Raw genomic sequence first — 13,482 nt, 5'->3', positions numbered from 1 at the left:
ACAGTGAAAGGAGGCACCAAGAGTAAATCAGTAGCAGTGGTGGTGGTAGCTTCTTTTTTGAGCTGAGGCAAGATGGGCTGGAATCTATCTTTTCACTTTTGATAGCTTATGGGGGGTGGAGGGAACATTCTACTTCCTGGGGGGTTAAGAACTGAAGGTAAAAAGAGTTAAGTGGGAGGAAATAACTGATCAGGACTGAAAGAGAGTGAAGGGCTAGAAAAGAATTTGTAAGGTGGTAAGCAAAGTGGTGGGGGCAAGGATGGGAAAGACAATATACAACATATACAGACATTATGCATATTATAGGGAGACATTAGACAGACATTGAAATGGCCAATACATACATTCACACTCACATAGACATGATCCATGGGTTGCAGTTGAAAAGCTGACCCAGGTGAAATGAACACTTAAAAAAATATAAAGCCAGCAAGTCAGATGTAATGGTTTTCCATTTTCTAGGCCAATCATCTAATCATATTTGGAGAAGGTAAACTTTACTGAAGAAAGGCTTCCTGGGTTAGAGTGTATATAGAGCATTCTTAAAAACAATAATAATTTTTAAGTCTAAAACACTAAGCAATATGGTAATGAGCAATGTAAGAGGAGTCTACACCATAAAGTATCATCTAGAGGGTCTTGAGGTTTCTTTCCTAAAATCATGAGCATTATGGTATGGTAAACTACCTAAAATTGAAAACAAATTACAATAGCATACTCAATGAAAAAGCTCTGTAGCAGGAATATTTGGCATGCAGCTGCATATTCCATTGTTATCTGTGTATGTGGTCCCCAACACTAAGATAATGTCCCTCACCTTTCATGTTGCTGATCCATGTTCAATCCCTAGCATTTCATATGGTCTTGAGCAGCATCAGGGAACACTCTGGCCCTGGCCACAGAGTCAGGAATAGCTTTTGAGGACTTCTTGGTGTGGCCCAAAGGAATCTGATGAACAACAATGGGATATGAACAATGTGCTGAGGAATACCAGAAAACAGGCCAGCTAATACTCCTAGGTAAAGTTAACAAGGCAATTAAGGAAAAGTGACACAGGAAGAGGTGCCCCAAAATGTTTGTAGTCATCTAAAATTTTGCATCAGAAATTATTTATGAGTCTTAAATCACATTTATAAAATTGATTTTTCATTTATGTTTGCTTAGGGATTTTTTGTTTACCTTTTCTTAAAATGTTTCATAAAATATTTCTGTGTACTCCTATTTTCACTCATAATAGCAATAACCTGGAACAAGTGATCAAGAACAGATCAGTGGATGAAGAAACTGAAAATTACACAATGAAATACTATGTGGCTGTTAGGAACATGAAGTTTTGAAATTTGCTTATACATGGATAGATATGGAGAGTCTAACTGAGCAAAATGATTCAAAGGGAGAGGTATAGACAAAATGATCAAACTCATTTGTGGGATATAAATTAAGATAGTATGGTAATTATACCCAAAGAATTATTACCCAATAGAAATCAGGGCCAATTAATCCCATCAAAAATGTGGAGAAGAAATGAACTAACACTTTGATAAAGAAGAAATACAAATGGCCAAAAGGCACATGAAAAAAATGCTCCACATCACTATTCATCAGGGAGATGCAAATCAAAACAACTATGAGGTACCATCTCACACCACAGAGATTGGCACACATCACAAAGAATGAGAACAAGCAGTGCTGGAGGGGATGTGGAGAGAAAGAAATTCTTATTCACTGCTGGTGGGAATGCGGTCTAGTCCAATCTTTATGTTTTTGTTTTTGTTTTTTGGAGTCACACCCGGCAGCGTTCAGGGGTTACTTCTGGCTCTACGCTCAGAAATCGCCCACAGCAGGCTCGGAATCATATGGTATGCCGGGATTTGAACCACCATCCTTCTGCATGCAAGGCAAACACCTTACATCCATGCTACCTCTCCAGCCCCCTAGTCCAACCTTTATGGAAAGCGACATGGCGATTCCTCCAAAAACTGGAAATTGAGCTCTGGAAATACGATCTGGCTATACCACTCCTAGGGATATACCCTAGAAACTCAAAAAATACAATACAAAAATCCCTTCCTCACACCTATATTCATTGCTGTGCTATTTACAATAGCCATACACAGGAAACAACCAAGATGCCTTTCAACAGATAAATGGCTAAAGAAACTGTAGTACATATACACAATGGAATATTACACAGCTATAAGGAGAGATGAAGTCATGAAATTTTCCTACACGTGAATGTACATGAAATCTATTAAGCTGAGTGAAATAAGTCAGAGGGAAAGAGATAGATGCAGAATAGTCTCACTACTCTCTGGGTTTTAAGAAAAATAAAAGACATTTTTGCAATAATCCTCAGAGACAAAGAGAGGAGGGCTGGAAGGTTCAGCTCACAACATGAAGCTCACCACAAGGAATGGTGAGTGCTGTTAGAGAAATAACTACACTGAGAACTATCATAACCATGTTGAATGAATGAGGGAAGTGGAAAGCCTGTCTAGAGTACAGGTGGGGTGGGGGGGAGGGAGATCTGGGACATTGATGGTGGGAATGTTGTACAGGTGAAGAGGGGTGTTTTTTACATACTAAAACCCAACTACCATCATATTTTTAATCAAGGTGTTTAAATAAAGATATTAAGTAAAAAAAAAAAGCAATCAGGGCCAGTAGGACAAAAGAGACAAAAAATCAAGAAGAAAGTATGTCTGCCATAGAGGCAGGCATGGGAGAGGGTCAGGGGGAGGTCAAACAGGGACATTGGTGGTATGAAGAGATGAAAAGATTGGACACTGTATTACTGAAACTCAATTATGAACAACTTTGCAACGCTATATCTTGTGGTGATTCAATTGAAGAATTAATTTAATCAAAAATTATGTTTCATATGGTCATATCCAACATTGTGGGGGGGGGTCCAGAACCATTTCTGGAGAAGTTCTAGCCCAACAGTAAGATCATGATTTTTCTTAAAACAATAAATTTTCCACTTGTTTCTGCTTCCAGATTCCTCATTAATTTTCTCCTTAGTCCCTGGTGCCAAGTAGGTACTCTCCCTGAACATTTCCCCTCCTCCTATCAAAACTTTCACTGCATCTCTCTGAGACTTGATGGAACTCAGGCAGGGAACTGGGTTTCTAGCTTGTTTCTTTAGTTCCTGAGCAAAGAAAAAACAGACTTGGGCTGAAAACTCTGGAACATAAAACTTTGGAGCTCTAATTAAGACAATACCAATATAAAATTATAATCCCAGTTAGAAAAATGAATATATCTTTAAAACAGAAGTAAAAGAAAGTTGTACCTTCTAAAAAGCTAGCAAAATATTACCATCTCCAGATAAATGAAAGTAATATATTTTCACATTGGAGTCTAGGAACTTTAAAATAATAGCTTTATAAACTATCTCATCAGATTCTATGATACTCATTTTTATAGTTTTGGTGCATACTCTTTGACCATTCTATCATAATTTTGCTTAGTTAGCTATAGAAATAATAACAATGTAATATTTACTAACATGTATAATTAAAATTCATCCATATGGCAGTCCGGAGTCTTAATACATATACTTCACACACAGATATAACTTTGTTTGAAGATTATGCAAGGTCAGAGGGATGCTGATATATAGGTTTCTTGTCAATATATAATTTTACTAACACATTCTTATTAATATATTGATAGTGATTTTTCACTAAAATTGGTTTCTTATCTATTTATCCTTATATAAATGTATAAGGTAGTCTGTGATTGTGTTTGTTATTGAAACAAAAATCCATATTTACGTACTTTTACTTTTTTTTATTTTGGGTCACACCGGGTGACACTCAGAGTTACTCATGGCTATGTGCTCAAAAATAGCTCCTGGCTTGGAGGACCATATGGGACGACAGGCTATCGAATCACGGTCTGTCCAGGTCATTCATGTGCAAGGCAAACGCCCTACTGATGCACCATTTCTCTGGCCCCAATTTTTTACATTTTTATAAAATATTGTGTGTTTGATTACCGCTTGTTTCTGGCAAGGAAAAAAATTCTGGAGTTGGCAAGCAGATTTTGCTCAAGAAAACAATATTTTTCTTGATTTTAATGAAGTATAAAATTATATAATCATTGCATATATTCAGGTATAGGACTTGATGTTTGATATATTATCACTACAAGCAAATTAATTAACTCATATAACTATCTTCTCTTTTTCTTCCTTTTTTTATGTGGGTAACACCCAGTAGTGTTTAGGAACCTGGGCCATTTCCAGTGATATCCTATAGTAGTTCAGATATGTCAGTTGTGCTTGAACTGGGAGTTTCTTAGGGGTTTCCTGCATCACGTTTGATGGTGCTCAGAAAATTTTGTAGCTGAATTATTTTCCTCTCTCCTTATCTTTTTTCTTATCCTTCCTTCCTTCCTTCCTTCCTTCCTTCCTTCCTTCCTTCCTTCCTTCCTTCCTTCCTTTCTTTCTCTTTCTTTCTTTCTTTCTTTCTTTCTTTCTTTCTTTCTTTCTTTCTTTCTTTCTTTCTTTCTTTCTTTCTTTCTCTTTCTTTCTTTCTTTCTTTTTCTTTCTTTCTTTCTTTCTTTCTTTCTTTCTTTCTTTCTTTCTTTCTTTCTTTCTTTCTTTCTTTCTTTCTTTCTTTCTTTCTTTCTTTCTTTCTTTCTTTCTTTCTTTCTTTCTTTCTTTCTTTCTTTCTTTCTTTCTTTCTTTCTTTCTTTCTTCTTTCTTTCTCTCTCTCTCTCTTTCTCTCTCTCTCTCTTTCTTTCTCTCTCTCTTTCTTTCTTTCTTTCTCTCTCTCTCTCTTTCTTTCTTTCTTTCTTTCTTTCTTTCTTTCTTTCTTTCTTTCTTTCTTTCTTTCTTTCTTTCTTTCTTTCTTTCTTTCTTTCTTTCTTTCTCTCTCTCTCTCTCTTTCTTTCTTTCTTTCTTTCTTTCTTTCTTTCTTTCTTTCTTTCTTTCTTTCTTTCTTTCTTTCTTTCTTTCTTTCTTTCTTTCTTTCTTTCTTTCTTTCTTGTTTTTTTTTCCACCACACCCAATGATGCTCAGGGGTTGCTCCTGACAATGCACTCAGAAATTGCTCCTGGCTTGGGGGACCATATGGGATGCTGGGGATAGGACCAAGGTCCGTCCTGGATCAACCACGTGCAAGACAAATGCCCTCCCACTATGCCAGAGGTGGCAAACAAGTTCAACACAGAGAGCCAAAATTTTAAACTGTGAGAGTCAGAGAGCCACACCATGCAGTGATCTGCCAAAACAGACAAACACTCACACAAAAGCATATATTTTTAACAATAATCTATTAAACACACATGCATTTTGCCATTTATTTTTATTTTGCATTTTGCCATTTTGAGTGAGGGTAAAAATCCTGCGGTGATGGTGAGGGTGTGCTGCGTCCTCCACACTAAGAACTAACTTTAGGCAAGATGTGACCCAACATGTGACACATGGGTCCCCCATGCTTGCTGGCCTGTGCAGTTGTTTCTGAGGGATGGGAGACAGGACTACGTGCTCAGAGATCTCTCCTCAGAGGTCCCTCCTCAGAAGCAGCAGAAAAAAATCCAAACTTGGCAAAGAGCCACAGTATACAAAATAATGATAAGAGGCAAAGAGCCGTATTCATTTTGGCCGGGAGCAGCATGTGGTTTGAGAGCCACGTGTTTGCCACCCCTGCACTATACTATCGCCCCAGCCTTCTTTTTTTAAATATTTTTATTTATTTAAACATCTTGATTACAAATATGATTGTGATTAGGTTTCAGTCATGTAAATAACACCTCCCATCTCCAGTGCAACATTCCCACCACCAATGTCCCAAATCTCCCTCCATCCCACCCCCCCACCTGTACTCTAGACAGGTTTTCCAGTCCCCTCATTCATTCTTCTTTTTTTTTGCCCCAGCCTTTTTTTTTTACTTATGTGTATGTGTATGAGTGTGTGTGTGTGAGTGTGCCCTACATGTTGACAACATTTAAAATCCATTTTCTTACAAAATTTAAGTACACAGCATTTTTATTTTTTAATTTGTTTTGAATCCATATTTGGCAATGCTTAGGTTTTACCCGTGGCCTCTGCTCAGGGACTCTCTTGGAAGTATTAAGGCAGGACAGATGAGATACCAGGACAAAGCTGTTTCTGGAGTTTGTGCCTTGCCACACACAAATAAATAGTTGAGATCAAGGTTATGTATTTATTTTTGTTTTGTTCCTGGGCTACATCAAGCATGGCTCAGGGATTTTTCTCTCTATGGGATCAGAAAGTCATAAGGAGTTCCTTACCTGGGGTTGAATCTGAGTCAGCTGCATGCAAGGCAAGTGCCCTATTCACAGTACAATCTCTCCAATCCCTAAACTCAAATTTAAAGGAATTGAGATTTTGATTTAGATGATCTTTAAGACTTTGGATAACTCAAATACATAATATATGTGAAAATACTTTATAAACAAAAAATCACATTACAGACAGAATATTTTATAAATATGACATGTTAAAAGGTCTTGTATCCCCTCCTTGATTGTAGATGCCCCTTGAGTCTAGTCTTACAGGAAACTTCCTGCTGAAAGCCTGAAGAATCCAAGTTGGGCAAATCTCTTTTGCTTTTCAAGAGCCCCAATCTTTTGGTGAATAGCCTTTTGGTGAATAGCATCATCTCCATTTATCTGGTGCCTCCAAGTAAACTTTCGCTTATTTTCACTCTTGTCCAATTTATCTAAATTGATTGCTTTTTGCAACTTTCCAACTTTTTATTTTATGACTTTAGTGTATGCTTCATGTTTTAGAATGAGAAAACATCATAGGGAAAGGTTCCTATAGCAGCATGAACATTTCTTCTTGCCATTGTTATGATTCTAAACTTAGATTTATTTCTGTTCTGATTTATTGAACACTTTTCTAAAAAAAGAACATAAACTAAAAATTTCAGTTATATCTTTGATTTGGATAGTGATTTTCTTTCTTTTTTTAAATTTATTTAAACACCTTAATTACATACATGATTGTGTTTGGGTTTCAGTCATGTAAAGAAAACCACTCATCACCAGTGCAACATTCCCATCACCAATGTCCCAAGTCTCCCTTTGCCCCACCCGACCCCCGCCTGTACTCTAGACAGGCTCTCTATTTTCCTCATACATTCTCATTATTAGGACAGTTCAAAATGTAGTTATTTCCCTAACTAAACTCATCACTCTTTGTAGTGAGCTTCCTGAGGTGAGTTGGAACTTCCAGCTCTTTTCTCTTTTGTGTCTGAAAATTATTATTACAAGGGTGTCTTTCATTTTTCTTAAAACCCATAGATGAGTGAGACCATTCTGCGTTTCTCTCTCTCTCTCTGACTTATTTCACTCAGCATAATAGATTCCGTGTACATCCATGTATAGGAAAATTTCATGACATCATCTCTCCTGACAGTGCATAATATTCCATTGTGTATATGTACCACAGTTTCTTTAGCCATTCGTCTGTTGAAGGGCATCTTGGTTGTTTCCAGAGTCTTGCTATGGTAAATAGAGCTGCAATGAATATAGGTGTAAGGAAGGGGTTTTTGTATTGTATTTTTGTGTTCCTAGGGTATATTCCTAGGAGTGGTATAGCTGGATCGTATGGGAGCTCGATTTCCAGTTTTTGGAGGAATCTCCATATCGCTTTCCATAAAGGTTGAACTAGACGGCATTCCCACCAGCAGTGGATAAGAGTTCCTTTCTCTCCACATCCCCGCCAACACTGTTTATTCTCATTCTTTGTGATGTGTGCCATTCTCTGGGGTGTGAGGTGGTATCTCATCGTTGTTTTGATTTGCATCTCCCTGATGATTAGTGATGTGGAACATTTTTTCATGTGTCTTTTGGCCATGTGTATTTCTTCTTTGTCAAAGTGTCTGTTCATTTCTTCTTCCCATTTTTTGATGGGGTTAGATGTTTTTTTCTTGTAAAGTTCTGTCAGTGCCTTGTATATTTTGGAGATTAGCCCCTTATCTGATGGGTATTGGGTGAATAGTTTCTCCCACTCAGTGGGTGGCTCTTGTATCCTGGGCACTATTTCCTTTGAGGTGCAGAAGCTTCTCAGCTTAATATATTCCCATCTGTTAATCTCTGCTTTCACTTGTTTGGAGAGTGCAGTTTCCTCCTTGAAGATTCCTGTAATGTCCTGGAGTGTTTTGCCTATGTGCTGTTCTATATATCTTATGGTTTTGGGGCTGATATCGAGGTCTTTAATCCATTTGGATTTTACCTTCGTACATGACGTTAGCTGGGGGTCTAAGTTCAATTTTTTGCAAGTGGCTATCCAATTGTGCCAACACCACTTGTTGAAGAGGCTTTCCTTGCTCCATTTAGGATTTCCTGCTCCTTTATCAAAAATTAGGTGGTTGTATGTCTGGGGAACATTTTCTGAGTATTCAAGCCTTTTCCACTGATCTGAGGACCTATCCTTATTCCAATACCATGCTGTTTTGATAACTGTTGCTTTGTAGTACAGTTTAAAGTTGGGGAAAGTAATTCCTCCCATATTCTTTTTCCCAATGATTGCTTTAGCTATTCGAGGGTGTTTATTGTTCCAAATGAATTTCAAAAGTGTCTGATCCACTTCTTTGAAGAATGTCATGGGTATCTTTAGAGGGATGGCATTAAATCTGTATAATGCCTTGGGGAGTATTGACATTTTGATGATGTTAATCCTGCCAATCCATGAGCAGGGTATGCGTTTCCATTTCCGTGTGTCCTCTCTTATTTCTTGGAGCAGAGTTTTATAGTTTTCTTTGTATAGGTCCTTCAAATATTGAGTCAAGTTGATTCCAAGATATTTGAGTTTGTGTGGCACTATTGTGAATGGGGTTGTTTTCTTAATGTCCATTTCATCCTTATTACTATTGGTGTATAGAAAAGCCATTGATTTTTGTGTGTTAATTTTGTAGCCTGCTGACCACAAGGATCTGAAATTATTTGTGAACTCCAAAGGGACTCAGAAGAAACACTTTAACACCTGGAAGTTAAACAGCCTCATGCTCAATAACCAGTGGGTCCAAGATGAAATCAAGGAGGAAATAAAAAGGTTCCTGGAAACAAATGACAATAAAGACACAAACTATCAGAACTTATGGGACACAGCAAAAGCAGTACTGAGAGGAAAATTTATAGCTTTGCAAGCACACATCAAGAAGGAAGAAGGAGCTTACCTGAGTAGCTTAATGACACAACTAATAGAACTAGAAAATGCTCAACAAAAGGACCCAAGAATAGGAAGACAGAAGGAAATAACAAAGCTGAGAGCAGAAATCAACGAAGTGGAAACTCAAAAAACAATCCGAAAGATCAACGAAAGCAGAAGTTGGTTCTTTGAAAAAATAAACAAGATAGATAGACCACTGGCAAACCTAACAAAGAAAGAGAGAGAGAGAAACTTGATAACTCGTATCAGGAATGAAAAAGGAGAGATCACTACTGATATGACAGAGATTCAAAGGGCAATCAGAAACTACTTTGAAAAACTCTACGCCACTAAAAATGAGAACCTGGAAGAAATGGATAAATTCTTGGACTCTTATAATCTTCCACGGTTGAAGGAAGAGGATGTAGCATATCTAAACACACCCATCACCATTGATGAAATTAAAATGGTAATCAAATGTCTGCCGAAAAACAAAAGCCCAGGTCCAGATGGATTCACTAATGAATTCTATCAAACTTTCCAAGAGGAACTACTGCCAATCTTGGCAAGACTCTTTCATGAAATTGAACAAACAGAAACACTTCCAAATAGCTTTTATGAAGCCAACATCACCTTGATACCTAAACCAGACAGAGACGCTACCAAAAAAGAAAATTACAGACCAATATCACTGATGAATGCAGATGCAAAGATCCTCAACAAAATCCTGGCAAATAGGATTCAATGCCTCGTTAAAAAGATCATCCACTACGATCAAGTAGGTTTCATCCCAGGAATGCAAGGCTGGTTTAACATCCGTAAATCTATCAACATAATACACAACATCAATAACAAGAAAAATAAAAACCACATGATCATATCAATAGATGCAGAGAAAGCATTTGATAAGGTCCAACACCCATTCTTGATCAAAACTCTCAGCAAGATGTGAATGGAGGGAACCTTTCTCAATATAGTGAAGGCCATCTACCACAAGCCAGTGGCAAATATTATCCTCAATGGAGAAAAACTGAAAGCCTTCCCTCTAAATTCTGGCACAAGACAAGGCTGTCCTCTCTCACCACTCCTATTCAACATAGCACTGGAAGAACTTGCTATAGCAATTAGGCAAGAAAAGGATATCAAGGGAATCCAGATAGAAAAGGAAGAAGTCAAGCTCTCACTGTTTGCAGATGACATGATACTCTACTTAGAAAACCCTAAAGACTCTATCAAAAAGCTTCTAGAAACAATAGACTCATATAGCAAGGTGGCAGGCTACAAAATTAACACACAAAAATCAATGGATAGTGATTTTCATGCAGAAAAAATACAATGAAGGATCTAGAGTACCAGCCTTGCTATGCCAACCCTAGTTAGGTCCCTGGCACCAGGTATGGTTTCTTGAGCATTGCTGAAATAAGTAAAATAGCTATAATTAATACATTTATATATTTTAGTACATTTATATTTTATGGATGAAACTCATTAGCCCAATTTCTTTTCCCCAAGTCCTAGAGTTCAATCAGCAATCCCCAAACCTTAGAGAGATAAAGACAGAAGAATTAAAAAGGACCCATGCCTAATATCATGTATATATGTATGTATTTTTTTTGCCAAGAACTTGATCACCCCATGAGTTGGTGAACTTAGTGGATGTACTTTCCAAAGTTATTACACAGTAACGAATGATGACAGTTACCACGGTCCTTGCTTTCAAATGATCAAATCTACGAAGGATCTGGAGTTTCTAAGTGAACAATGTGTTGATACCATAATAACCTCCCACCAGAGGGCTCTGTTCTTATTCAAAATTCAGATGGGCTGCATTTCTGAACACTAATCCTAGTATTTAATATTCTAAATCATTAATAACATAACAATATTTTGAATTTACTTATCTATAAAAAGGAAATATGAAAAAAGCTTATCTTACTAAATTGTAGGAAGGATTGAACTAGATAATCACTATAAAATGCCAGATACTGGCTAAATCTTCAGTTTTGAATCTGTCCTTTCTCTTCCAGGAGATAAGATAGAAAAATAATGAGGAAGGGATTTGGGAAAATACTTTAGATAAGTTGCTTTTGTTTATACTTTGCAATTTTTTCATTGTATATATAAATATATATAAATCAAAAAGTAGACAGATACCAAAATATCATCCTCCTAAGTATAGAGAAAATATCTTTTATTATATTTGTTGTTAACATATATGTGCCATTCAAAATATTAGGCCAATGGTCCTCAAACTACGGCCCGCGGGCCGTATTTATTCCCATTTTATTTCTTCACTTCTAAATAAGATATATGCAGTGTGCATAGAAATTTGTTCATAATTTTTTTTACTATAATCTGGCCCTCCAACAGTCTGAAGGACAGTGAACTGGTCCCCTGTTTAAAAAGTTTGAGGACCTCTGTTAATTAAGCAATGGAGAATATAAGACTTCATCCTTTACTTTTATGAATCACATTAACTTTAGTTCATGTTAAGTTATATATTTCTGTGATTTAAGAGATTACTTTGACCCCTGTATATATTATACAAACAGACAGCAATTGTTTAATTATTATTCCATTGCTGAATAAAATATTAATTCACATAATTTTCTTGACTAGCATCGCTTTGTATATATTTGTGTATATATTTCTACACTTTAAACTTATATTAATTTGAGTATTTACTATGCATAAAACACAGTAGTTAGCTTCATAATTTAGAAGGAATAAGATTTAGTTTCTGACCTGAGAGCCTTAACCAGAATTGAAACAAAATTAGTTTCCATGAGTTTAGTGGCTGAGGAAAGCTTATGCTGCTGAATCAAAGAGATAAGTATCGTTCTTTGGGTGTATTTAATTAGAAAAGACTTTTTGAAAAAAGTTTAATTTGTCCTAGTAAGTACCATTTTGTTTTTGTTTTTGGGTCACAACAGGTGGTGCTCAGGGGTTAGTCCTGGCTCTGTGCTCAGAAATCGCTCCTGGTAGGCACAGGGGACCATATGGGATACTGGAATTAGACCACCATCTGACCTGGATTGGTTGTGTGCAAGCCAAACTCCCTACTGCTGTGTTATCTCTCCAGCCTCTACAAGCAGAATCTTCTCTTTGTTTTGGCTTGGGTTTTGGGTTTCATCTAATAGTGTTCAAGAACTCCCTTCAATGCTTGGGTGATTATGTACCAATTCTTACCTTTAAAATTTGTCGTTGTGGGGCCCGGAGAGATAGCACAGCGGCGTTTGCCTTGCAAGCAGCCGATCCAGGACCAAAGGTGGTTGGTTCGAATCCCGGTGTCCCATATGGTCCCCCTTTCCTGCCAGGAGCTATTTCTGAGCAGACAGCCAGGAGTAACCCCTGAGTACTGTTGGGTGTGGCCCAAAAACTAAAAAAAAAAAATTGTCGTTGTGATATTCTCTTCAGCTTTGATCTTGGATTTTTTTTTTTCTGGACTAGTTCTTTTTTTTTTCTCATTAAATTTTATTTTACTTTAATCTCATGATTTTTCCTAATATTTGTTTTTCTATTCTGTTTATTTTTTATTACTGATATGTCTGAGTATTTATTCATAAATGTATTAGCAAATTGGATTTGTTTTTCAGAATAGCCCATTTCTGTCCTAGGACCAACTATCTACTGTGTTTTTGGTCTTTGTCGCTTTTAATCACCAAATTAATTTGAACCATAAAAAATTATTTATGCTCTCATTTACAAATTTTATCATTCTGTTGTATAACTCAGATTAAATCTTGAGATATGTTCTCATTATCTATTGATATATTTTTATTATTCTATTTTTATTTATTTATATATTTATTAATATTTTATTTTTTACACTCTTATCTATTATATAAGCTTTCATCAAATATTATTTCACATTATGGCCAATTATCATGCCTTGTAGGCTATATCCCTGCTTGTTTTTTCTTCTTTATTTGAACATCTTGATTACATAAATGATTGTGATTAGGTCTCCCTATTTTTGGTTCCTTTTGTTGGTCATTTTCTAATTTTTTGAGCTGCGTCATTAAGATATTCAGGTATGTGCTCGCTTCGGCAGCACATATACTAAAATTGGAACGATACAGAGAAGATTAGCATGGCCCCTGCGCAAGGATGACACGCAAATTCGTGAAGCGTTCCATATTTAAAAAAAAAAAAGATATTCAGGTATACTCCTTATTCCTTCCTGATGTGTGCTTGTAGAGCTATAAATTTTCCTCTCAGGACCACTTTTGCTGTGTCCCATAGTTTCTGGCAGATTGTGTCTTCATTATCATTTGTTTCCAGGAAAGTTATGATTTCCTTTTTGATTTCATCTTGGACCCACTGGTTGTTCAGTAGCAGGGTGTTTAATT

General features: G+C 36.6%; 1 protein-coding gene and 1 non-coding gene across 2 annotated transcripts in view; both read left to right on the top strand.

Annotated features, from left to right (window-relative positions):
- The window catches only part of PAH (phenylalanine hydroxylase), a 172,756-nt gene that overhangs the window by 28,756 nt on the left and 130,518 nt on the right, over positions 1-13,482 (top strand). The gene's annotated exons all lie outside the window — the stretch shown is intronic.
- Positions 13,169-13,275, top strand: LOC126023421 (U6 spliceosomal RNA). Its single transcript, XR_007500545.1, has one exon. It is a non-coding gene; the product is annotated as a U6 spliceosomal RNA (small nuclear RNA).

Source organism: Suncus etruscus, chromosome 11 (genome assembly GCF_024139225.1).
Source record: "Suncus etruscus isolate mSunEtr1 chromosome 11, mSunEtr1.pri.cur, whole genome shotgun sequence".
Taxonomy (NCBI): Eukaryota; Metazoa; Chordata; class Mammalia; order Eulipotyphla; family Soricidae; genus Suncus; species Suncus etruscus.
Note: the sequence above shows the minus strand (reverse complement) of the source record. Positions and strands in the feature narration are given on the sequence as shown.